Source organism: Chenopodium album, chromosome 26, assembly GCF_948465745.1.
Source record: "Chenopodium album chromosome 26, dcCheAlbu1.1, whole genome shotgun sequence".
Taxonomy (NCBI): domain Eukaryota; kingdom Viridiplantae; phylum Streptophyta; class Magnoliopsida; order Caryophyllales; family Amaranthaceae; genus Chenopodium; species Chenopodium album.
Window position 1 is genome coordinate 1,523,546 of NC_137859.1, and position 27,963 is coordinate 1,551,508.

A 27,963-nucleotide genomic window follows, 5' to 3' on the forward strand; every position below is an offset into this window, starting at 1 on the left:
GCAAACAACAGTGAAGCAAAAGCCGGGGCCAAAAAATGGTAATAATAATGTAGTAGCACAAGTAGTACTAGTAAGTAGGAGTGAGTGAGTTAGTTTGAATAACCCACAAACACAATCCTACTCAAAATCCCCGTATTCCTAGATTTAGCAGACACACACACTCACTTACGTAGCGTAGTCGGCAGGCGAATCAATTCCTGCTTACTATTTTCTTTTTGAAACTCCCCCCTTTTCTATTTCCCAATAGCAGGAAAATTTAAATAAATACTTTTATCTAGCTCTTGAAATTAGAGTTGGATTCATGCAGGCAATACTCATATTCTATCCGATGAGTAATTGTCCGTGGATCGGTGGATGTCAACAAGATTAGTTGTGAGTAGTTTTAAAAACGGTTTTAATGGACCTAAAACTGAAACCAAACTTTAAATAAATTGATCCAATAATTTTATAAATTGTCTTTAATTTATGGAGTACTCTACAAATTACTCCATATAGAACACGAATAAACCTATATAATAATTTGTACTCGTATATCCTACGGAGTATTAAATTACAACACCTCTCTTTTCAATTTAATCGTATAATAGTATTCGTAAATTAAATAGTGATAATAATAGTAGTAAACGAGAATGTAAACATAAAATCCTTCTAGTGGCTCCACGCTATTTTCCCACGCACAAAAACCCCAACAATTAGTAGTGGCAAATTTACATTCATAACCCCCTGAGCTAACCCTTATAAATACACTCCCTTTCCCCACCTCTTTCCCATTATCCCCCACAAAAAGTCATAGCTAATTCTTCTCTTTCTACTTGAAAAAGGGCAAGAAAGAAACGAGAGAAATCTCTCTCCATATATCTTTCAAGAAAGTATGGAAGAATCTGTAAAGCTCAGGAGGGATAGCGCCATTAAGTTTTTATAACTTTATATTATACTTTCTCCGTTTCAAATTACTCAAAAGTTATATAGATGATGATATACACAAGGTATATCATTAAAACTTATGAAGTATAAAATGGAAAAAGCATGAAGGTATTAAATTAAAAGAAATTAATGGCGCTATCTATCCTGAGTTTCACGGGTTCTTCTTACTATGAAACACTGTATTCATTCTTTTCTCTCATGGGTACGATATCTCTTTTAGCACGAGCTTAATTTGGTATGCATGCTCAATTACACTCTTACCTTTCCTTTTCACTTTTTTGTATGACTCTCTCGTTTTTAAATTTTTGAATGAAAATTAAGAGTTTTTTGTATGCTTGTGGTAGTAATAAAAAGAACATTATTATCTGACCATTTAGTAACGACATTTAAGCTTGGAGGTTTATGTGCATGAGATGATATTTCACTTTGGAAAAAAATTGAAGATTATGCCTAATTTTGGGGCATATATTTCCTCTTCCCAAATTTTCAAGATCAACTTTAAAATCTTTCTATTATATATACGAAGTATGAAGTATTGATTTTTAGACTAAATTTTTGTATTTGATATTGTTAAATCAAGTTCAAGGTATATTTTTATGTATCAATTTATTATTATATTAACATAGTTACTTCTTGTATAAAACTTAATTAGATGTATAAAAGGTTGAATAATGGTATGAACTAATATAGGAAGTCAAAGAAAGAAAATTCGACCAACAAGCTAAGTGAAACAAACATTAATAAAATAATTTCTAAAACGATTGGGATCAAAATATGATTGTTGCATACAAACAAATTAGCTAGCTTTTCCTAAAAGGGTATGAAAAACATGATACCAACAAAGAATGTTTCCTATGCTCAGCTCTATTTAACTAATTTTCTTAGATTTTAAAATAATTAAAGACTACAAGATTGTATTACTAATTCAACCTCAATATACATACATGTGAAATATGTTCAACTATTACTAATCTAACTGGTTTAACGATCTTTCTTTGCATAAAAAAAAAAAAAAAAAAAAAAAGTTTATACCTTACTCTCTTCTATTAGTTCTATATCTTTTTTTGACACATTCTATTAATTCTATATCAGCCTTTGAAGGTTTTAATAATTTCATAAAGTCAATTACCTTTTTTAATGTTTCAAAAAAAAAAAAATTACCTTGTTGAAGGTCCTCATTTTAATTTACTAGCAATGTTTTAGTAATAGTGGTCTTTGACCTGGCCAATAATACAATATTGACAACTAAAATTGATGGATATGATATTTCATATTGCCTTCACCAATCAAATATAGTGCACATGTGAATCACCCTATTTAATTTAATTTTTATTTGTGTACATTACAAGTGTTATTTGTGATTCAAAGTCAAATTAAAGAAATAACTAATACACTAGTTAGTTAATAGAAAATAAACCATAGCTAAACAAGCATTCTTAAGAGCATATATACTCATATAGATTATAAAATTATCAAGCTAAGTTTCATAAAATTAAATACATTGATCGAAATTAGGGTTTATTTTGTCATTGTTCTATTTAGACTCAATTTACAATTTGGTTTTCTCTTTCTCTTGGGCCCCACCCCATTCCCTCTCATTTTCATTAATACTCCATTGTCGCTTGTCTTATTCAAGTTTTAAATGTCTAGATAAATGATAATAAGTAATTAATGACCAAGAGCTACCCTTCTACTAAAAAAAAAAAAAACTAGTTTATAAAAATAAAAAAATAAAAAGAAAGAAAGAAAGGGTAGATGCATGTATAACAAGGGAAAAGTCTAATTGCTTAACTAATTCGTCAACTAAAAAGGAGCAAAATATCCTTAATAAGCACAATCATTATTAGATTCGAGTATTGAATTAGGATATGTGATCGACATTTAACTTTATTTATCGTATATAAATAAATTCCGTGCTCCTTAAGCAAAAGACTTTTTAAATTCAGAGTCACAAACTCACACTCCACACCTAATTTCTTCAAAAAAAAAACAAAAAATGTAGTACCAAAAATAGTTGACAAGAGCTATGATGGGCATACAATTGAGGAAAATGAAGATGATTATAGGCCAAATCATGACTTTCAAATAATTATAGTTAACTAATGTCTATTCCCACGTAATATGGGGGCATGCCACTGGAAGAAAGCATCTGTACGGCTGGTATTAGTGGTGATGAATTCCACGTGTACGGTTGGAATAGATTCAAAATCTAAGAAGAGGGCCATCTATAAAATTCATGTACTGATTTACTACTACTTTAGGGTGCATAGCGTGTAAATATTGTATGGGGACAAAGGTAGCAGAAGATAAATTAGGGATGATGAGTTGAAGTCGTCCCACCTTCTAAATTCTTTCATATAGACTTATGGAGTACTTCATTTGTCCAATTTCTCCTCGAATAATCTTCTTGTTAGATTTTAACATGTACATAGTGTATTTATTAAGAAATTTTGGTAAAGTGATCGAGGTGAAAATGTAATAGAAATAAGTATGTGGAGGAGTTTTCATCAAATGAGTATAGCGTATATCTTTTTAAAAAATTTACTTCGTATGGTAATATCTACATTTTGTGGATATCTTAATGAGAAATACAAATATTATTTACGAAGAAAGGAAATACTTATGTAGTACGGAGTACAATATGTAATATAATTACAGTATATTAGATACGCTGTGAATTTCATAAAGATTTAGCTCATCATATTGTTTCCCAACATTCATTCAACAGTGGTGGCAACTTTGCTTCAACAGATGCTGCCATTAACTTAATTAGACCACATTTTAATTCAAATTTTATTTTTTTATGAGTCAGCACAAACAGAAACTCTATCTCATCAGTGGATTCTATAGGGCAATGTCGTAACATAATAGCATAAATTAGTTGATAGAAATATGCAATCGGACATTTTTGTTATTACTAGTACAATGCCAACTATTTTGTTAATATGATTCATCTTTTAAAATCTTAAAATAGTCGAACGTTCCTGAATCTCTGCGACTCTGCCACTAATCCTCATTCGAAGGTTAAATAAATTTTGACTTGAATACTTTTTTTTTATTGTGTGTGTGTGTGTGAAAGTAAAGAAAATGTTTACAACTCATGAAGAGTGGATATAATGATAAAAACCAAGGAAAAATGTACAACAAAGTAAAAAAGTATTACGTGTATACGAAACTTTTTTTTTTTTTTTTTTTGACAGGAAAATTAATGCGTGTTAGCTTAAGCTTTTAGACTAGGAAAATAGCTATGAAAGAAGGAAAATATCAAACAATGTAAACCGCGATTTAAACCTACAATAGTGGTTGATCGGAGCGTATTACGATCAATGTATCATTTACACGACTACTCAACTATGGTTCTATTTTAAATTTGAGACATACTAAAGTATTATATCCATACAAGTCCAATCGAATTTTGTTAGATTTGATTTCGAATCAGGTCAATCGATCGACCCTGACCGTACCTCAACCCTCACTTTTTTATTGGTCTGGTATTTGTGATTTTGTGGGTCAGACACTTTTAGAGTGAGGGGAGAAGGGTAAGGGATCCCCACCCTCAAAGTGCCTTTAGTGGAGAACTGGAGATTGAATCCCCAATCTCAAGGTTGAAAGATACGACCCTTACCATTGGACCAAACTTAGCTCGGTGTGTAACATGATACATGCATGAAGAGGAGAGGCATGGATTTGGGAAGCAATAAATGAGCGTGGGGGGAAACAAAGACTAGAGCTGTGGCTGCGCTGCAAAATCGCTGCATCCTAATAAAGTGAGCTTAATATACCCACCGGATACGCTTACTTTGAATTTACTGCTCTTCCACCCATTACGACTACTTTTTATTCATTCATTGCTTTTTATGCTTCTACATTTTTTATTTTTTTTTTTAATTTTTTATTTATTTATTTTTTTTGGTATTCTATCCGGTTCACCCATTAGGCTAATACGCAGGGCCGTCCTAAACTATTTGGGGGCCCTATGCTATTAATAAAATTTATATTTCTACTTGTTACTTTTTCTTATCTCAAATACTTTGCAATTTTTGTCATATTAAATAAGTGGTAAAAAAAATTATGTCCACTAAAAATTAATACATACATAAAGAAAATAAGTGAAAATTATCAAACGATACAAACTTAACCAACTGAAATAAATAAAGACTTAAAAAACTACGTCAAACAGCCAAAGTTTAGGGAATTAAAAATGAGTCAAAAATCTGGGAAAGGGGAATCGAACACAAACCTGATAAAAAAGCTAGCCTCATTTATTTGTGTATGTTACCAACTTAACCAACTGATTGTTCCTTTATTTTTGCTCCTTAAATAATAATTATACTTTATCAAAATTTTAGATTTTGGGGCCCCAAATAATGTGAGGCCCTGTGCTGTTGGGCTGTTTGCACAGCCCAATAGCCGGCCCTGCTAATACGAATTTGAGAATTAGTTCTAGGTGGTTAGGTTCCAGTTCCCTTCCAATTGTTGTTGTGGGGGATCAAACACGGATCCTCCCTATCAAGTGTAGTCTCTATCACCACTACACCAACAGTCAATTGGTTATTGGTTATGCTTTTAAATTTTGCCCATCATTTTATCACTTAATTTTTGACATGGTCAAATCCTCACTCTCGTGTCTAATAAAACTAGTACAACTGTACACGGTATCTAAATTCTAAAGTTAGGTTGATGTTGTGTTTGCATGCTGTGACTAATTATCATGATTGTGATGATGCATGTAATTATTTAAGATGAATATCTATTCCACCTAGTTTAACTAGAAATGTACCTATAAATGTAATACTTCAAACTTAATTTTAGATGTCTAAAAATAGGTTAATGTCATGTTATCTTATGAACAAAATCAATCACATTCTATTTCGAAAAAAATCAATCTTTTTTACTTTTATATCTTAAAATTAATCCTCCTTTGAGTTAGGATGGTTATAAAGAGATTCACACGAGTACCAGAGTATGTGTAAAACAAAAAAAGTAAAGATGAAAGGGGAAAGAAGAGATTAAGCTAAATTGTTGTGGTACACAAATGGGTTATTATTTTAGCCATAATATGAGATTGAAATAAATTAAATTTTCTCCAAATTGTTACCATATTAAAGTTGAGTTGTTATGGAGCAAAGTCAAAATGAGCTAAATAAATCTGCTTCAATAGATTATCGGGGCACTGTTGTTGAGATAATTTGTCATGGAGACCGTAAACAAGATAATATCTTCTCAATATTTCAATTCAAAAGCAATCCTTACCATTCCTCCTTTACCGTTATCCTCTTACAAATATCAATAGTTCTTGTTCTAAGCAATATTTTACGGTTTCTCTTGAAGCCTCTTAAGCAAACGAAAGTCGTGTCTGATGTATTGGTAAGTCTTGTTTACTTATCTTACTTTTTTTATGATTATGACGAATTTAACCTTCTTAATATAAAGGGGGTCATTTTTTGGGAAGGGGGCCGTTTTTGGGTGGCAGAATGGGAGTCGAGTGGGGGAAATGGGAGGGTGGGGAAAAGAGAGGGGCGGGGCTGGGAGTAGCTAGCAAGGGTTGGGGAAAATGGGCAATAGATATGGGGAAGGGGGCCTTGGGGTTGGCTAGTGGATGGGTGGGTGGGGGAGGTCTTTTTTTAAAAAAAAAAAAAAAAATTATTTCTATAAATATTTAATTATTAAAGAAAAACCCTTAACTATAGTTAAACTTTATGAAAAATGATCAGTTTTTCTATGAGCAATTTAATGTAATACTATAGGATTAGCAATGACAATAACATTTTTTTTTCCATTTCACCAAAGAGAAATGTTAGTGGACCATATCAACCAAAAGATTAAGATGATAGTTGAGGCCCAAAAATATGTTTTATACTCTATCAAGCCTCTTCACATGAGAGCCTGTTGGGCTTGAAGTGTAAATGCAACATGGGTCTTCCTCATACTCATCACTTGAAATTCCACTTAAAGGTAAGGGTGGATGAGATTCTAACCCGTGATCTCTATGTCATGTTGACTCTGATATCATGTTAATGGACCCTGTCAACCAAAAGCTTAAGCTGATAGTTAAGGTCTAGATTTATGTTTTGGTAATCTATCAATAAAAAAGAAGTTAAGTTTTACCAAAGAGAATTCCCTTTTTTAGAAAAAGTGACAGTGGGTGAATAGTCTAATACATGGGATTGTTTAAAAAAAATAACAAGTGCGAGTGGAGTGGGACCATGTTAGGTAATAAAAGTATAGTAACATATTTCCATTCAAGAAAGTGTTACAATTAATTAAAAATGACCGATCCAAATATAAAAAATAGTTGTATTTAAAAAAACAGAGAGAGCGCGGTATGTACTCAATTTTCATTATAATAAATACTAATAAAGTAAAATCAATTAAAAATGATGAATTCTACATATGTTTGTGTGTGTGTGTAGGCGGGCATACTCCTTGGACCATCGTTCCTAGGTCGCTCAGAAACCTTTGAAATGTACGTGATTCCAGATATATCGAAATATATAATAAAAAATATCGGGATCATAGGGTTCATGTTTTTCCTGTTTTTGGGGGGTGTACACATGAACCTAGTAGAGATCGTCAAGGCTGGAAAAAAGGTATGGGTGATTACATTTCTCGGGGTGATATTCCCCTTCGCGTTCACGTCATTAGTGTTGAAATACATCAGAGAGTTCATGGGTTCAACAGTACTACACGCATCTACTATAATTTCCATAACTATTCCTTCATGTCTCATTTTCACATCATTCCAAGTTATTCACTTCATTCTAACAGACATGAAGCTTGTAAGCTCGGAAATTGGACGTCTTGCCTTAACAATTGCGGTACTAAGTGATTTCTTTGGGTTAAGTATGCTTATTGTTTTTGAGACATTGCAACAAGGAGAAAAAAAAGTGCAATATTTTTTGTATTTCATCTCATCTGTTTTTGTTATTACTACCTTATTATTAATTATCCTACCACGTGTAGTAAAATGGATTAATAAGCGAACTCCTGAGGGTAAATCTGTAGACCAAAATTATATCGTTGCTACTTTGTTAACGGTTTTTGTTATTGGGTTTTTCACGGATTTTATTGGAGCTGCAATTGGAACTGGGCCTATTTGGCTTGGGCTTGCTATGCCTAATGGGCCCCCAATGGGTGCAACCATTAAGCAAAAAACCGAGGTTATTTTGAATGACATTCTTATGCCTTTTGCATATGCTTCTGTTGGACTTAATACGGACGTCTTTGCAATTATTGCATATTGGAATGAATTAGTTCCCATCTTTCTACTGGTTTTATTTGTTGTTTTTGCGAAGCTTGTTACAACTGTTATGTTGGCCCGATTTATGGAGATGTCGTATAGAGATTCGTTTATTTTAAGCATCATGCTTAGCTTTAGAGGTCAAACGGATTATTTTCTGTGTCTTCATTGGGTGGATATAAAGGTACGCTTTTATGATTAAATGTTATCTTAATTAGGCCAGTTGTTTTCAAAGTTAATGTTTTATCATCACTTTTTATGTTATATTGTTAGGTTATTACTGATCAAACTATATACGTTGTTTTTTCCTTGTTTGCAGATTGTAGAGACGCCATCTTTCTCATTGTTTGTGATTTTGATAACTATAGTGACAATCATATCCTGCCCAATAATTGACTACATGTATGATCCAAAAAAGTCGTACTTGATCAACATACAAAGAACCATTGAACACACAATGCAAGGCTCCGAACTTCGAATCCTAGCATGCATTTACGACCAAGAAAGTGTGGCTAGCCTATTTAGCCTTTTAGACTATGCTAATCCATCTTCAACCAACCCATTTAAGGTTTTCACTCTCTACCTTATCGAACTTTTAGGCCGAGGCACCCCGATGCTCATCGACCACTCAAAGAATAGTAACGTTTATTGGGACAACAACAACGAGGTCATACATAATGCTATCAAGCATTATGCAGAGGCTCGCACGAATACCATCACTATGAGAAGTTTTACAAGTGTTACTCCTAGTCGTACGATGTACCAAGATATATGTGAAATGGCCTTGTTGTACAAGGTTAAGTTTATAATATTACCCTTTCACAAGAAAAGTATTAAAGATGGGAGTGAGTTTTCAACTGAAATACGGCCTTGGGTACAATCGTCTAATGCTAATATACTATCTAATGCACCTTGTTCTGTGGGAATTTTGGCATGTAAAAATGATGATGTATGGGGAACAAAATCAAGTACAACATTTCTTCAGATACATTGCCAATTTGTCATGCTATTCCTTGGTGGGCATGATGCTCGTGAGGCCCTTGCGTTGGCGGGCCGCATGGCGGAACATCCTAATGTGTCGTTGAACGTTTTTCGACTCTTGCCAAGTGAAAATAGAGGGTATAATAAGTCGGAAAGGAAGATGGATGATGGAGTGGTAGCTTGTTTTGAGGTACAAAATGAGTGGAATGATAGAGTAGTGTACAATGAAGTTTTTGTGAACAATGGTCTTGATACGGTTGCGGCTTTACAATCGTTGAATACTAGCATCCCGGTAGATCTTTGGATTGTTGGAAGGAAAAATGGAATTGATTCGATTTTATTGGAGGGTCTATCAGAATGGAGTGATAATCCCGAATTAGGATTAATAGGCGATTTTTTGGTGTCAATGTGTGTTAATACCTCGGGAGGATCTGTATTGATAGTGCAACAACAAATGTTAAGAAATCCAGAATCCATACCATGGGGTTGTTAAATCAGTACGTAGATTAAAGTTTGTGTTAGATTATTATTATTTTTGTTTTTCAATAAATGTCATTATTGAAAAAATATCTTATCTTAGCTTTTTTTAATTTGTAAATTGTACTTCCTCCGTTTTCTTTTACTTGCAACACACCTTTTAAGCACGCAGTTTTAGAAGATGATTGGTGAGGGTAGACGAACGATTTTATCAATATAATTTTTAGGAAAATTTGACAATTACCATCTTCTGTTATGTCCATTTTAGCAATTACCACCTTCTATTTTTTTTTTTTGAAAATTACCACCTTCTATTTTCAAAAACATCAAAAGTTACCACCTTCTTGCCCCTCTACTACCACGTGATGTTATTTTGGGCTCATTCTTTCCCTTTCCTCCCTATTTTCCTCACATTTCTCATTCCTAACTCGATTCTCATCCAACCTTTCACTTCTTTTCCCCACAAACAATCAAAAACACTTCAATTTGCTCCTCCAAATCAAAATTGATGAACATTTATTGGTGGTTTGGGGGAAAAAAAAGTGAAAGGGGAGATGAGAATCCAAATAGGAATGAAAAATGTGAGGGAAATAGGGAGGAAATGGAAATAATAGGCCCAAAATGACGTCACGTGGTAGTTGGGGGGCAAGAAGGTGGTAACTTTTGATGTTTTTGAAAATAGAATGTGGTAATTTTCAAAAAAAAAAGGAAAATTTGTCAAAAATAAACCAACCTTTGTCCGGTTCGCTCAAAATAAGCCAACCTTTCGATTAACTCAGAATAATCCAACCTATATAGGGTATCTACTTTAAATGAGTCAAGTGACCTGCAACCGTTTATTAACCGGTTGTTAATGTTAATTGTGACACGTGCCAGCATGTGGTTCGTCATTTTTCTTATAATAATTAATTAGGAATTATAATAGAATTAATTATTAAAAAATCTAATAATTTTAAATTTAAAAAAAAAAGAAAAAAACCCCAACCCCCTCACCCCTCCCCTGCTAGCTCACCCCCCCTCCCCTGCCAGGCCGCCGGTGGTCGGCGACCACAAAATTCCCCGGTGCCGACACCGACGGCCTCTACCGCCCACCCACGATGCTCCCACCCAACCCCACTCCTTCCCCTTCCTTTCCCCTTCCCCATTCACCTTTCCCCACCCCGACACGACACCACCCCCTGCCGGAAACAAACCCCCTCCCTCCCCTTCCTTACCATCTGTCGACTCCCCAAACCCTTTAACCTACCCTCACGAAACCCTTACAAAATCGGAATCGGGGTTCAAGGGTTTTGGGCTGTCGATTGACGGTGGGGAAGGGGAAGGACGGGGGTAATGGGGTGGGGATAGGGGGAAGGGGAAAGGAAAGGGTGGGGGCGTCGTGGGTGGGTGGAGAAGCCGTCGGTGCCGGCGCCGGGGAATTTGTGGTTGCCGGCTACCGGCGACCTGGTAGGGGAGGGGGTGAGCTGGCAGGGGAGGGTGAGGGGGTTGGGGTTTTTTCCTTTTTTTTTTAATTTTTTTTTGAAATTTATAATTATTAATTTTTTTTTATAATTAATCATATAATATATCCTAATTTATTATTAATAGAAAAATGACGAATCATATTCTAACACGTGTAACAATTAACCTTAATAACCGGTTACAACAGGTTTTGACTCATTTAAAGTGAATACCCTATAAAGGTTGGATTATTCTGAGTTAATCGAAAGGTTGACTTATTTTAAGCGAACCGGACAAAGGTTGGCTTATTTTTGACAAATTTTCCAAAAAAAAATAGAAGGTGGTAATTGTTAAAATGGACATAACAGAAGGTGGTAATTGTCAAAATTTCCTAATTTTTACACGAAAATTAGAATAGGGTTAAGTATCATTTGTAAAAATTATAGTGAAAAATTTGTCCGTTTACATTAAATAAACCCGACCTCAAAACACGTGTCACAAGGCTGTGTTGCAACTTGCAAGTAAAAGAAAACGGAGGAAGTAATTGATAACCCAAAATGTGTTGTCGAATTTCATGTGTACATAATGTTTAGTTTTAAACTTTTATTTAAATTTTTTATAAACCTCATATCAACTTTGTTAAAATTATTGATAATAATGAACGATAAATTTACGATGGGTGCAATGACATGGTAATCGTCATTATAAGACCAAAAAAAGCTATTCAAAAAAATAAGACTAATGCAGGCAATAATAATAGCTCAAGAACAGAGAAATATGTGATTAAAATGTTAACTATGGTAATACAATTTAGAATTAAATATTTCTAATAACTCAAATAAAACCTATTTGGAGCAAGCCCATTAGCAAACACAATAATTATATATTTTTTGTTATCGAGTATAGCAAACAAGACTCAAACTTGCAATTATACAGAGGGGACATAACAGAGCTAACTCCTTCTTATTATGATCTTATGAATCTTATCTACTAAGTTGGGGATAATGATAAGCTTAACATGTGCAAAATCGCTTTAATCTACCTAATAAAGTGGGCTGTGGGCTGGGCTTAATATGTCTACCGGATACACAGACTCTATTGAATCGATATCTCTTATACAGGGAGGTAACGGAATCCCTCTACTCCCAACAATTGTAATTAGTAGAGCTCAAAATCACAATGTGAGTTCTTCACCAAGCTTGCTTGGTAAAACTTCGAAATAATTGCTTTATTACCTCCTTTACTTTTTATTCATTCATTTATACGTGACTCCATTGCTTATTGCATATATACGAAGTATTTTAATTCTGGCCATCATTTCAAATAATTTCATTAGATCAAGGATAATAATCAAAATTAATAAAACTGGAACAACTGTACACGGTATCTATAATTAGGTTGATATTGTGTTCGCTGTGACTAGTTATCATGATTGCGATAATGCATGTAATTACTTGAGATGAATTTAAATGTCACCTAGTTTAATTAGAAATGTACCTATAAATGTGATACTTTAAACTTAAATTTAGATGTCTAAAAATAGGTTAATTTTGTGTTATCCTAAGAACACAGTCAATCATATTCACTGTTACTCCCTAATTTCCCCCTTTTTGAATTAAAAGGATTATAATTAAAGAGATTTACACGAGTACATGTAAAACAAAAGGATAAAGAAAAATGGGGAATGAAAAGAGCATTTTCTCTAACTCTTCTCCTTTCCCCAATAATCCAAAAAATAAAATTGTTTTATCTAGCTCCAAAAATTATTTGTGATTGAGATCATATTTTTGTTATTTTAATTTAATAGCTTAATATCATTGTGATCAAGCTAAGTTATTGTGATATAAACGTGAGGGTTGTTATGTTGTAGCTATTGTTAGCCATAATAAGAGATTAAATTAAATAATTTCACTCCAAATTGTTGGCATCGTCAAATTAAGTCATTGTTATGGATCAAAATCAAAATGAGCTGAATAAAACTACTTTGAGAGATTATCGAGGCAATGTTGTTCAGACAATTTGCTTAGGAGTTCATGCAGATGATGCCTTCTCAATATTTCAAGGCCAAAATAATCCTTTAGATTTCTCCTTCACCATTATCCTTTTACAAATATCAACAGTTCTTGTCTTCAGCAACATTTTGCGCTTTCTTTTCAAGCCTCTCAAGCAAACTAAAGTTGTGTCTGATGTATTGGTATGTCTTGTTTATTTATCTTACTTTTTATGATCATAATAGATTAACTTTCATTTAATATCAAGAAGAAAAAAAGGTAATATATAATAGCTTGGATGGTAATATTTTAACATTAGGGATTAAAACATTTGTATATCATTGCTATTTGACTTATGTAGATGGATTAAAAAAAAAACATAATAGGTATTTATTTTTCAATTAAAACAATAACTCTAGGTACATATGTTTGTGTGTGTAGGCGGGCATACTCCTTGGACCATCGTTCCTAGGTCGCAACGAGACCTTTCAAAAGTACATCATACCAGATATCACAAAATTTCTAATAAAAAATATCGGGATCATAGGATTTATGTTTTTCATGTTTTTGGCGGGAGCGAACACAGACTTAGCAGTGATCACCAAAGCCGGAAAAAAAATATGGGTGATTTCATTTGTCGGGGCGATATTCCCAATTGTGATCATGTCGTGTGTAACAAAATCCATTAAAGAGTTCTTAGACCCGGCGCTACAATTACATTCTTCCTTATTTACAATTCCCTTATCCTTGATTTTTACATCATTCCAAGTTGTTTACTTCATTCTAACAGACATGAATCTTATAAGCTCGGAAATTGGTCGTCTTGCCTTAACAATCGCGGTACTAAGTGATTTCTTTGGGTTAACTATGCTTGTTATTTTTGAAGCAATGAAGCAAGGAGAAAAAGAGAAAATTTTTGTATGGTATTATTTATTATCGGTATTTGGGATTATTACCTTATTATTTACAGGCCTACCACAAGTAGTAAAATGGATTAATAAGAGAACTCCTGAAGGTAAAACTGTGGACCAAACTTATATTATTGCTATTTTGCTAGCAGTTTTTGTGATTGGATTTGCCACTGATTATATTGGGGCCGCAATCGGAACTGGGCCTATTTGGCTTGGGCTTGCTATGCCTAATGGGCCCCCAATTGGAGTAGATGTAAGGCAAAAGACAAAGGTTATTTTGAATGACATTCTTATGCCCTTTGCATATGCTAGTGTTGGACTTTACACGGACGTGTTTGCAATGACTACATCTTGGAATACCTTACTTCCCATCTTTTCTATGGTTTTTATGGCTATCTTAGCGAAGTTTGTTACAAATGTTATGTTGTCACGATTTATGGATATGTCGTATAGAGATTCGTTTATTCTGAGCATCATGCTTATCCTTAAAGGTCAAACTGAATATTTACTTTGCCTTCACTGGATGGATTTAAAGGTATAGTTTCATGACATTATCTTAACTTAGGTTGAGGGGGACTTATACTAATTAATTATGATAATATTGGTTATTGCTTATTAATTTTTATTATTTTTTCTTTGGATATTTAAATGCAGCTCATTATGATACCATCTTTCTCATTGATAGTAATTATGACAACCATAGTGACAGCCATATCCTGCCCGATAATCGGCTGCATGTATGATCCAACAAAGTCATACTTGGTCAACAAAAAAAGAACCATTGAACACACGATGCAAGGCACCGAACTCCGAATCCTTGCATGCATTTATGACCAAGAAAGTGTGGCTAACCTATTTAGCTTCTTGGACTTTGCAAATCCAACTTCAAGCAACCCATTTACGGTTTTCACTCTCTACCTTATCGAACTCTTAGGGCGAGGCACCCCAATGTTTATCGATCACACGAAGCATATTAACGCGTATTGGGACAACAACAATGAGGTCATACATAGTGCTATCAAGCACTACGCAGAGGCTCGTTCGGATTACATTACTATGAGAAGTTTTACTAGTGTTACCCCAAATCGAACAATGTACCAAGACATATGTGAAATTGCCTTGTTGTACAAGGTTAGATTTATAATTTTACCCTTCCATAAAAAAAGTATTAAGGATGGGAGTGATTTTCCAATTTACATAAGGCAAGGGGTACAATCGTCAAATGCTAATGCATTATCCCATGCGCCTTGCTCCGTGGGAATTTTGGCATGTAAGAATGATGCTACATGGGGGACAAACCCAGCTCCAATGTTCTTCCGAATACATCGCCAATTTGTCATGCTATTCCTTGGTGGCCCTGATGCCCGTGAGGCTCTTTCGTTGGCGGGTCGCATGGTGGAACATCCTTACGTGTCGTTAATTGTGATTCGATTCTTACCAAGTGATCAGAATAGAGGGTATCTTAAGTCAGAAAGAAAGATGGATGATGGAGTCGTAACTTGTTTTTGGGTACAAAATGAGTGGAATGACAAAGTAGTGTATAACGAAGTTTTTGTGAAAAATGGTCTTGAAACTGTTTCGGCTATACAATCTTTGAACAATAGCATTCCAGTAGATCTTTGGATTGTTGGGAGGGAAAACGGAACTAATCCTATTTTATTAGAGGGTTTATCGGATTGGAGCGAAAATCCTGAACTAGGGTTATTAGGTGATTTTTTGGTCTCCATGGATGTTAATACCTCTGGAGGATCTGTATTGGTAGTGCAACAACAAGTATTAAGAGATCCACAATGTATACCATGGGGTTGTTACTAGATCAGATTGTGTGTTAATTAGATTTGTTTTTTTTTTTCTTTTTTTTTTTTGGGTTGTATAAGATTTATTATTTTATTTTTTTTTAAAAAAAAATTTCTCAATTTGTAAGTGTTAACACCAAAATGTGTTCTCGAGTTGTATGTATGTGCACATAATTTTTCATGTTAAACTTATATTTAGCGGTTATAAACTAATTTAATTAATCTCCAGTTTAGTAAAATTATTGATAATAATCAAGAATAAATTAAATTTACAATGGCTAAAATGAAAATGTGGTCATTATAATCGAGCCTGGTTCATTATGAATCCACCAATCCAATAAAATTCCAAAAATTGATAATGAAACTTTCTTTCGTGAAATGTTCAAAAAGCTTATATCTTAATTTCAAAAGTCAAGACATATAAAATTTATATGAAATGTGTTGTAACCTAAATCAATCTCACCATGATTTTACGAATGAAGAAGAAAGATGATTTTACGTTTTGAATACGCAGTATATAAATTTCGGAAATTGAAATATCTTATTGCTCGGTTCCATAGGTCTATATGAAAATAATTTTTTTTTTCCATTTTCTTAAAAGTAAAGTATTAATTGATAAGATCATTAATTAAATATGAAGGGTTGAGATTCAAGGTGAAGGACCATAATTTATTATTAGTGGCTTAGTTACTACCAATTTATATTCATGATATATGTCAAACATTGACCCGACCGACTCAATTTATTTTATTTATAAATGATAAATTTTTATGGAATTTGAAATCACTTAATCAAATTAACATAGGTTAGCCGTTAGCATATGAAAAAAAACCAATTCCGGAGAAGCTGAGGCCTGATTTGATGTTGAGTAGTCCAAACAGAATTAGCAAAAGTCGTCAGCTCATAGAAAATTAGTTTCATTCTCAAAAACAATACCAATAATGCAGAATCGCAATAATTCTCAATTTTTTAAAAAACAATTAGATGAATTAGAAGAAACCATCCTCACGACTTCCTTAAATCAGCATATCATCTCTTTGAAAATGTTGTACTCCGTATGTTGCAATGATATGAACGAGAGAATGTCACGGCCCCACAGGTGCAAATCTTTATTTATTTGATTCAATTTGTTAAGTATATATTAGATTCAACCCTTTTTTATGAATAAAATATACTATAAAAAAATTTTGAAATATTATTTTATTATTTTAAATTTTAAATATTTTTAAAAAAAATTTAAAAATATTAATTACAACAATTACATTGACTATAATATTAACGAAGGATACTTACATCTACAAAAAAAAAATGATAATAATAATCAAAACAAATTAAGGTAGGACAGCTGTGCAAGCTAAGGTATATACTACAAGAAGCACATGATATACTATCTTTGACTTTGTAATTGTTGCGACTAAGAATCATGATCATAATTGTGATTACTTGAGCTAAATGTAAAATGTCACCTAATTACATTAATAAGTTACCTATAAATGTAATACTTAAAAACTAAAATTTAGACGTCTAAAATTAATACAACACATTCTTTCTCACTTGCTATGCTATCTTTATAAATGATTCAAATTCTCTATTATTTTGCTTTTTTTTTTTTTTTCTTGTTTCTTTCTTTCTTTCTTTCTTTCTTTCTTTCTTTCTGATTTAGGAGGAAACTATTAAAATTAAGGTTTACATGAATACATGCATGTAAATAGAAAATTCAAAAAACAATAGGATTTAAAATAACATATGAAAAATTAATCATTATATCCAACTCTTTTCCTAACAAAAATATTTACATCATTTTTTTGTTTGGTTTAAGCTCCAAAGTTTTGCATGCATGGTGCGGTCATATTATTCATGACCGTGACCATAAGTCCATAATATCGTCTTCTTAATGGTCTTCAAATCGATCTCCATCGTTAAGCTAATTTGACGTGGTACAACAGTAAGTTTTTGTATCCATAGGATAGTTTCATCCTCCTCATTGTTGTTGTCGTGCAAGATACATCATTGTTATGGAACAAGATTTATGGAAGCAAAATGCATCTGCTATGGTAGATTATCATGGTCATGTTTTTGAAATAATTTGTCAAAGATCCCATGGAAGTCACGCATTTTTGATATTTCAAGGTGCTAATCCTCTTGAGTTATCCTTCACGGTTCTCCTCTTAGATATGTCTATAGTTCTAATTTTAAGCAACATTATGCGCTTCCTCCTGAAGCCTCTCAAACAACCTAAAGTAATCTCTGATGTCCTGGTAAGTCACCTTCATCTTGATTTATAATTATAAAATTATGATAAATTAATAAAATATTTGTATAATAAATAATCGTATCTGTTATTTGTATGCAAATAAAGAAAATATTGTCATGTGGGATGATGGGATCTTGTTTACTTTCTTTTCAATAATGGGTATTTCATATAATATGATTTTAAAAATTTTCTACTCATATATAATTAAAGATTCTAATGGTGAAAGATAATACATTTCAGAGACCACATAATGTGCAAGCTAAGTGAGTAGATCAATATAAGATTTACATATTATTATAAAGATAGAATTACAATTAAAGTACTATTTTTTTTTTTTTTAAAAAAAAGTACTAATTATGTTACTATTTGTGTGTAGGCAGGCATAATCCTTGGACCATCAGTGCTGGGTCACAACGAGACCTTTGCGAAAAATGTCATTCCTGAGAACTCAAGATTTATAATTCGAAATATCGAGATTATAGGATTTATGTTTTTCTTGTTTTTAACCGGCGTGAAAATGGATGTAGCTGTGGTCACCAAGGTTAGAAAAAAGATTTGGGTGATTGCGTCTGGAGGGATACTAATCCCTTATATCATTGTATTTTTTGTGGTAATAATTTTAAAACATCACATGGACCTAGGGTTTTATAAATCATCTTCCACGGGAGCTATTGCTTCAGCTATAATCATCACAGCATTCCCAGTAATTTACTCCGTTCTTAGAGATATGCAACTTTTAAGCTCAGAAATTGGGCGTCTTGCGTTAACAATCGCGATTATTGGTGACGTGTTCGGGTTAAGTATGGTTGTTACATTTGAAGCATTGAAGCAAGGTGAACAAAAAATGATATATGTGTTGTATTACTTGGTAACACTAGTTTTGGTTAGCGGCTTGGTATTAAATGGCATACCACATGTAATGAAATGGATTGTTAAGAGGACTCCCCACGGTAAACTCGTGGACCAAAATTATGTCATTGCTACTTTAATAGGAGTTTTTTTTATAGGCTTCACCACTGATTTTATTGGGGCTGCGATTGGAAGTGGACCTATTTGGCTTGGGCTTGCAATACCTGATGGGCCTCCAATGGGGGAAACAATTGTCCAGAAGACTGAGGTTATTTTGAATGACATTCTTATGCCCTTTGCATATGCTACTATTGGGCTTCAAACTGATGTGTTTACAATGTGGGCTAATTGGGCCTCATTAATTCCCGTCTTTACTTTGGTTTTTTCGGCCATTGTTGTCAAACTTGTTGCAGTTGTTTTAGTTGGTCGATTTATGGAGATGACATATAGAGATTCGCTTACTTTGGCCTTCATGCTCAGCCTTCGAGGTGAATCGGAGTTTTTCCTATGTCTTCATTGGATGGATTTAAAGGTACGATATTGTGATAAAATTTTGTTATACACTAAAATAATACTAAAATCTTTGGTTGTTACTTATCAATTACTTTTTGTGTTTTTTAAATTATATATGCAGATCATAAAAACACCGTCTTTCTCATTGATAGTGATTTTGATAATCTTAATAACAAGCGTAGCTTGCCCTATAATCAACTACCTTTATGATCCAACAAGACCATACTTAATCAACAAGAAAAGAACCATACAACACAGGGTACAGGAGTCTGAACTTCGGATCCTAGCGTGCATTTATGATCAAGAAAGTGTGGTGAACCTATTTAGCCTCGTGGACTTCATTAATCCAACAACAAATAACCCATTTACAGTTTTCGCTCTCCACCTTATTGAACTCTTGGGGAGAGCCACACCGGTATTCATCAATCACACAAAATATAAAGATGTGTATCGAGACACCAACAATGAGGCCGTTCACAAAGCCATCAATCACTATGAAAAGGCTCGTAGGGATTGCATTACGATGAATTTTTTTACAAGTGTTACCCCAAATCGGACCATGTATCGAGACATTTGTGAGATTGCTTTGTTGAACAAGGTAGAACTTATTATTTTACCCTTCCATAAGAAATGTATTGAAAATAGGTATGATTTTTCTACTGCCGTACGTAGGGTAGGGGTACAATCTACTAATGCTAATACGTTGTCCCATGCACCATGCTCCGTGGGAATTTTAGCATGTAAGAATGTTGCTCCATGGGGGACACTCCCAACTCGAATAAGCTACCGTGTAGTAAACTGCGTGTTTGCACTGTTGTTCCTAGGAGGGCCTGATGCCCGTGAGGCCCTTTCGTTGGTGAGTCGTATGGTGGAACATCCTAACGTTTCATTGATCGTGGTTCGATTCTTGGCAAATGAGTATGAAGGGTATGAGAAGTCAGAGAGAAAGATGGATGATGGGGTGATTACTTGGTTTTGGGTTAAAAACGAAAGGAATGACAAAGTAATGTACAAGGAAGTTGTTGTGCGCAATGGTTTTGATACTGTTTTGGCCATTAAACTATTAAATGATAGTGCTCCTATAGATCTTTGGATTACAGGGAGAAACAATGAAATCAACCCAATTTTAATAGAGGGTTTATCAGAATGGAGTGAAAATCCCGAATTAGGATTATTAGGTGATTTTTTGGTGTCATTGAAATCGGGATCTGTATTGGTAGTGCAACAACAAGTGTTAAGAAATCAACGTGTTAGTCCTTGAGCTTATTAGAAGGTTAGGATTTGTGTTAGCTTTAAGATTTTGTACAAAAATGTTAGAAATAATTATAATTTTTTTTTAATTGTTGATTTATTACTCCGTATATACTCTATATTCATTATCAATTCTTTATTGATTGTCAACAACTATGGGGGTGTTTGGAAACCAGCTTTTCAGCTGGCTTTTGGCTTTTTCAAGTTGGTCAAACAGCCAAAAAACATGTTAAGTTAGTGGCTTTTTTAACTGGCTGAAAAGCTGGCTTTTAAGCCAAAAGCTAGTTGGAGCAGCTTTTGGCTTATGGCTTTTGTTGACATAATTAATAATTAATAATTAATAATTAATAATTAATAATTAATAATTAATAATTAATAATTAATAATTAATAATTAATAATTAATAATTAATAATTAATAATTAATAATTAATAATTAATAATTAATAATTAATAATTAATAATTAATAATTAATAATTAATAATTAATAATTAATAATTAATAATTAATAATTAATAATTAATAATTAATAATTAATAATTAATAATTAATAATTAATAATTAATAATTAATAATTAATAATTAATAATTAATAATTAATAATTAATAATTAATAATTAATAATTAATAATTAATAATTAATAATTAATAATTAATAATTAATAATTAATAATTAATAATTAATAATTAATAATTAATAATTAATAATTAATAATTAATAATTAATAATTAATAATTAATAATTAATAATTAATAATTAATAATTAATAATTAATAATTAATAATTAATAATTAATAATTAATAATTAATAATTAATAATTAATAATTAATAATTAATAATTAATAATTAATAATTAATAATTAATAATTAATAATTAATAATTAATAATTAATAATTAATAATTAATAATTAATAATTAATAACTAATAATTAATAATTAATAATTAATAATTAATAATTAATAACTAATAATTAATAACTAATAATTAATAACTAATAACTAATAACTAATAACTAATAACTAATAACTAATAATTATTAATTAATATTTTTTTGAAACATAAATTATTAGTATTTAATAATTAGTTTTTAATAATTAGTATTTAATAATTAATTATTATCATTCAATAATTAGTTTTTAATAATTAGTATTAAAATGGAGTAATATACAATTATTAGTAATTTATAACCAATAACTAATTAATTTAAGTTATAACTAATTATTATTAAATTATTGTAAACTTATTGTAAATAATTAATAATTAATTTAGAATTATAATTACCAATAATTTATTATTTTAATTAATATTAAAGTACTATATTAGTTCATTAGTGTTGATATAGTTTAACAACAGCTAGCACCCACAGTCACTTTACCAAACACTACAACTCTAGTCAAACAACCAACTCAAAAGCCAATCTAAACTGCCAGTCAAACCAGCCAACTAAAACAGCCGACAGCCAACAGCCAATAGCCAATTGCCAAACAGGGCCTATATGTTTTGAAACAAACAAAAATTCAAATGTGACAATAGGCTAAGTAGCTAACACATCATATTCACAAGCTACTAAGGGAATTTAAAACTCTTTCATTAATATTGAAGCTATAAAAACAAGTTTCACAAGTTCTTGCAAATTAACTTAAAAACAAAATAACTTACAGAGTATGATTTATCTATACATATTACGTAAATTATAAAAGAAGTAAGCAAATTATAAAGGTATGTGTGATTGATCATGCATGTTAAATTCATTTTAATTTTTTATACAATATATATCAACTTTTGTATGGAGTAGTTGATTAATTTAACCTAATATAATTCAAATTTTCATACTTGTAAATATCCATTATCAAATGCTCTATTTGAATCAATGGTGTAAATATAATAATACTATTAAAGGATTAAATTTGTGATTTGTTACATATTAACTGGTGTAGCCATTGTATATTTTTACTTGTCCACATCATAATATATAACATAGATTTTTAAAACCATATATTTTTTTTCTTTCCGAAAATAGTAGGGAATTTAAATTACACGAGTACGTGTTAAAACAAAAAGGAAGAAAAGGAGAAAAGAAAAGAAAAGCACATAAAGTGAGGATGAATGAGAGGACTAGATTATAGGAGTAACATAGCAACTAAAATGGAAACAAATTGCCACATTTAACGCCTAACCATCCTTCAAATTTCCCTTTCTTCTCACTTTCTCCGCTTTAGTTTCTTTTACTTTCTCTCCACCTCTATCACTCTCTTCCTAACCCAAAAAAAATAAAATTTACAATTTTTGTTTTTGTTTTTTTTTTTTTTTTTTGTTTTTTGTCTTCTCTAATTTCCAAAGTTTTGCATGCTTGATCATTTTACCGAAGGTTGTGATCACATTATTGTCTTCTTGATAAAAATTTCTTATTCGTCGCAATCAAAATAGGTTATTCTTGTACACATGAGAATTGTTGCTATTGAAAGATTGTAAAAAAAAAAAAGGAAGGTATTTCCTTCTTATTATTGTTTTAACAAATTAAACTTTTGTATAAGTTGTGGTTATGGACCAAACTTTATCAGAGTTAAATGGATCTGCTGTGATAGATTATCATGGTCGAGTTGTGGAGATAATTTGTCGACGAAATCATGGTAATCATGCTTTCTCCATATTTCAAGGTGCTAATCCTCTTGATTTTAACTTCACCACTCTCCTCTTAGAAATGTCTTTAGTTCTTATATTAAGCCAAATAATGCGCTTCCTCTTAAAGCCTCTCAAACAACCAAAAGTCATCTCCGATATCCTTGTAAGTCTACCCCTCTCTCTAAATTAGTATTTTATTTTGTATGATTATGATGAATAAAGCATTTTTAGAATTTCGTTAAAATACTTGATTCTCTTACACTTATCAAAGTTAATAGTTCAATTTTGTTATGTTATCTTGAATGCCTTAGCATTATATATTTTTAATGTACTTTGTAAGATGATGGCAAGCAATCGTAAGGGAAAAAAAATTGTATTATGTCCGGTTTTTTTTATACTACTACCTCCATTTTTATTTATTGGTTATGTTTTGACTTTTGACACTATTAATAAGACAAGAAAATATTCTAATTTATTTCCAATATATAAGACACAATATAGTTATGTGGGATATTATTTGATTCGTCTCAACGAGTATTTAATTAATATTCAATTGTTATAATTTTTACACGCATTTAATGAAATATATTAATGTTTAAAAAGTAAAGTGGCAAATATGCAAAGTCAAAATGTAACTAACAAGAACGGATAGAATAATATAAAGTCTCTAGGATGAAACATAAATCATAAGACTTGAGATTGAGTCTTGAAAAAAAAAAAAAAAAAAAAGACTTGAGATTGAGTCATGTATCATTGATCACTATCATATTGATGAGATAATTGATTTCAAGCAAGTTTCAATAAATTATTACAATAAAGGTTGTAATAATTTAGGTGTATAACACTAGTTGCTTATTTTTCTTTTGCATTAAAAAAAAAATGATGTATAGCAATCCTAATTATTAATGTACTTGTACTATGTACTTAAAAAATAAGTGATGAATCTTTTGTGTATATAGGCGGGCATAATCCTTGGACCGTCGGTGCTAGGTCACAACGAGAATTTTGCGAAGAATGTAATTCCAGAGAACGCACGATATGTAATACAAAATATCGGGATCATAGGGTTCATGTTTTTCTTGTTTGTGACCGGGGTGAAAATGGACCTAGCCGTGATCTTTAAAGCAGGGAAGAAGCATTGGGTGATTGCATTATCTGGGTTGATAATCCCCCACATTATTGTCTGGGTTGTAGCTATTTGCATCCGCGAGTTCATGGACCCTGAGCTTCGGAAATACTCTTCTATTGGAGGTATAGTTTCAGCTATTATCATCACAACATTCCCGGTTATATACTCAATTTTAAGAGATATGCAACTTTTAAGCTCGGAAATTGGACGTGTTGCCTTAACAACCGTGATCATAAGTGATGTCGTGGGGATAACTGTGATTATCGCGTTTGAGGCTGTTAAACAAGGAGAAGATAAAGGGATAAATGCTCTTTATTATATATGTACGGTAGTTGGTATTAGTGGATTAGTCATTGGTGGAATTCCACAAGTTATGCAATGGATTAATAGGCAAACTCCTGAAGGTAAACCTGTGGATCAAAAATATATCACTGCTACTTTGCTAGGAGTTTTTGTGATTGCCTTTACCACTGATTTTATTGGTGCTGCAATTGGAAATGGACCTCTTTGGCTTGGACTAGCCATACCCGATGGACCGCCAATTGGGGCTACCATTGTGCATAAGAGTGAGGTTCTTATGAATGACATTCTTATGCCCTTTGCTTATGCAACTATTGGGCTTAAGACGGATATTTTTGTAATGAGTGAATGTTGGTCTTGCTTAACTCCTCTATTTGCTTTGGCTACTATGGCCATTGTGTCAAAGCTTGTTTCGGTTGTTATGGCAGCTCGGTTTACTGACATGTCGTATAGAGATTCGCTCGCTATGGGCTTTATGCTTAGCCTCAGAGGTCAAACAGAATTTCTTCTATATCTTCATTGGACGGATTTAAAGGTACGATTCTATGACAAAATCTTGTATGAGGTACACTAATGATAATTGTTTTTTAGATGACTTGTGTTTTTTTTAAGGATCATGTCTAATGCTATAGAATAAATTAGGGTTAATTTACCTAACCTAAAACTGTTTGGATAATGGTGGAGTACAAATTGTAGTTTACAAATCAAATTAGAAGACACTCAATTACAATTTGAGAACCAATAATGATTTCGTTTGACAGAATAATTTAAGTGAACTGTATAAACATTGTCATGGTACGTACTTTAGTACTTTAGAAGTAAGATAACCACTCTCAGCTCTTACCCTCCCCCCAACTAACTATGCTAATCTAAATTTTTATTCCATGCATGAGTCACAAAAGCTATTGCCAATGTAGAATGCTCAAGGCGGTAATGTTATCAAACTTGGTTGGACCTAATATACCTACTACCACTAGATTAAAAAAAACATCAATATAACCCATTCCAAATCAATATAATGATAATAATGTTTAATCTATATACTTAAACTAGGTTAGAACTTGTGCAATGCACGGTTTTATATACAACCTATTTTTAATTTGTACATTTCAAAAATAAATCGCTATTATACATGAATATAAATAAGATTTACGTATATTTTGTAATTTTAAATTTTTTTATTTTAATCAAAATTATGATACAGTATCTGTTCAACGTTGTCTAATTCATAGTACAATGTAGGAGGTCATTTATTAGTGTGCTATTTAAAATTGTTTCAATTTTCTACGATAAATTAACAGATTTTTGTTGTAATATAGAAGCTTCCAATATTTAATTAAATTTCAAAAATGTTAAAGATGATAGTTTAACAACAACAACAAAAACAAAAACAAAAAGAAAACAAAAAAACAAAAAAACAAAAAACAAAAAACCAAAAACCAAAAACCAAAAAAAAAAAAAAAAACAATTAAAAAAATAAAAAAAGATTGCATCATCATTGCATTTAGGCGGGAAAATTTTTATTAAGAAAGCGACACGTGGACAATGGCGATGTCAACAACTTTTGTTTTAGTAATAGTTAATAGATTTGGTTAAATTTGACTATTAGGTTGGTGCTCATCATCTTACATTAAACTTTGGATCTTTATATGCAGATTATAAAAACGCCATCTTTCTCATTGATGGTGATCTTAACAATCATAGTAACAGGCATATCCAGCCCTATAATTGACTTCCTTTATGATCCAACACGACCATACATGATCAACAAGAAAAGAACTATACAACATACAGTGCAAGAGTCTGAACTTCGAATATTAGCATGCATTTACGACCAAGAAAGTGTGGCTAGCCTATTTAGTCTCTTAGACTTTGCTAATCCAACTTCGAGCAATCCATTTACAGTTTTTTCTATCTACCTTGTTGAACTACTTGGGCGAGCAGCCCCAGTGTTTATTGACCACACAAAGCAAAACGAAGATTATTGGGATACCAATAACGAGGCTATCCACAATGCCATCAAGCTCTACGAAGAGGCTCGGACGGACTGCATTTCTATGAATTTCTTTACAAGCATTACCCCTCAACGAACCATGTACCAAGATATATGTGAGATTGCCTTGTTAAACAAGGTAGGGTTTATTATTTTACCATTTCACAAAAAATGTATTGAAGATGGGAATGATTTTTCAACAGCCATACTTAGGCCGGGTGTACAATCTGCTAATGCTAACACGTTATCACATGCACCATGCTCCGTTGGAATCTTAGCATGCAAGAATGCCGCTGCATGGGGGTCACTCCCAACTCGATCAAGCAATTGCATACGTCGTCAATTTGCCATGTTATTCCTTGGTGGACCTGATGCCCGTGAGGCCCTCTCGTTGGCGGATCGCATGGTGGAACATCCAGATGTGTCGTTGGTTGTGGTTCGTTTCTTGGCAAGTGAGTATAAAGGAGATGATGAGTCCGAGAGGAAGTTGGATGATGGGGTGGTAACTTGGTTTTGGGTCAAAAATGAAAGGAATGATAAAGTAGTGTACAAGGAAGTTGTTGTTAACAATGGTTTTGAAACTGTTTCGGCAGTACAATCATTGAACGATAGCGTTCCAATAGATCTTTGGATTACAGGAAGGAAAAATGGAATCAATCCAACTTTATTGGAGGGATTATCTGAATGGACTGATAATCCTGAATTAGGGTTAATAGGTGACTTTTTGGTATCAATCGATTTTAATACATCCGGATCCGTATTGGTAGTACAACAACAAGTGTTAAGAGATCAACGAGCTAGCCCTTGGGCTTGTTATTAGATTAGATTTTGTGTTAGGTTAATTTTAATGGTTTTCTTTATACATAAACATGTTAGACTTAATTTCTATTTATTATTATGTATTTTGTATTTTTTTAGAATTGATTACCCCTCAAATGCATTATCAAAGATCATGTGTACATAATGTTTGATTTAGTTTTAATGATTTTAAATCAATTCAATTAGCAATAATTAGCAATTTAATATATATTCTTTTGAGTATTTAATTTAATTAATTGATCCAAGGTCCTAATTCGATCTAATAATTTTTTAAAAAAAAGCTCAATTTATATTTCAATTCATATAAGAGTAAACAAAATAATTTAACATATCTCCCCGTCAAAAAAAAAAAAAAAAAAAAAAAAAAAATAATAATAATAATAATAATTAACATGTCTCAACTAGGGATGGCAACGGGTCGTCAAATCTGGACCGGGTCTGGATGGACCCGGATCCAGATCCTTTTTGT

The 27,963-nt window shown here is 32.2% G+C and overlaps 4 pseudogenes; all 4 read left to right on the plus strand.

Annotated features, from left to right (window-relative positions):
• Positions 1–7,694: 7,694 nt before the first annotated feature.
• Positions 7,695–9,638, plus strand: LOC145616122 (cation/H(+) antiporter 24 pseudogene; annotated as a pseudogene).
• Positions 9,639–13,845: 4,207 nt separating this feature from the next.
• Positions 13,846–15,779, plus strand: LOC145616123 (cation/H(+) antiporter 24 pseudogene; annotated as a pseudogene).
• A 1,996-nt stretch (positions 15,780–17,775) lies between these two features.
• On the plus strand, positions 17,776–20,637 carry LOC145616124 (cation/H(+) antiporter 24 pseudogene; annotated as a pseudogene).
• Positions 20,638–23,173: 2,536 nt separating this feature from the next.
• On the plus strand, positions 23,174–27,495 carry LOC145616125 (cation/H(+) antiporter 25 pseudogene; annotated as a pseudogene).
• The last annotated feature ends 468 nt before the right edge of the window (positions 27,496–27,963 follow it).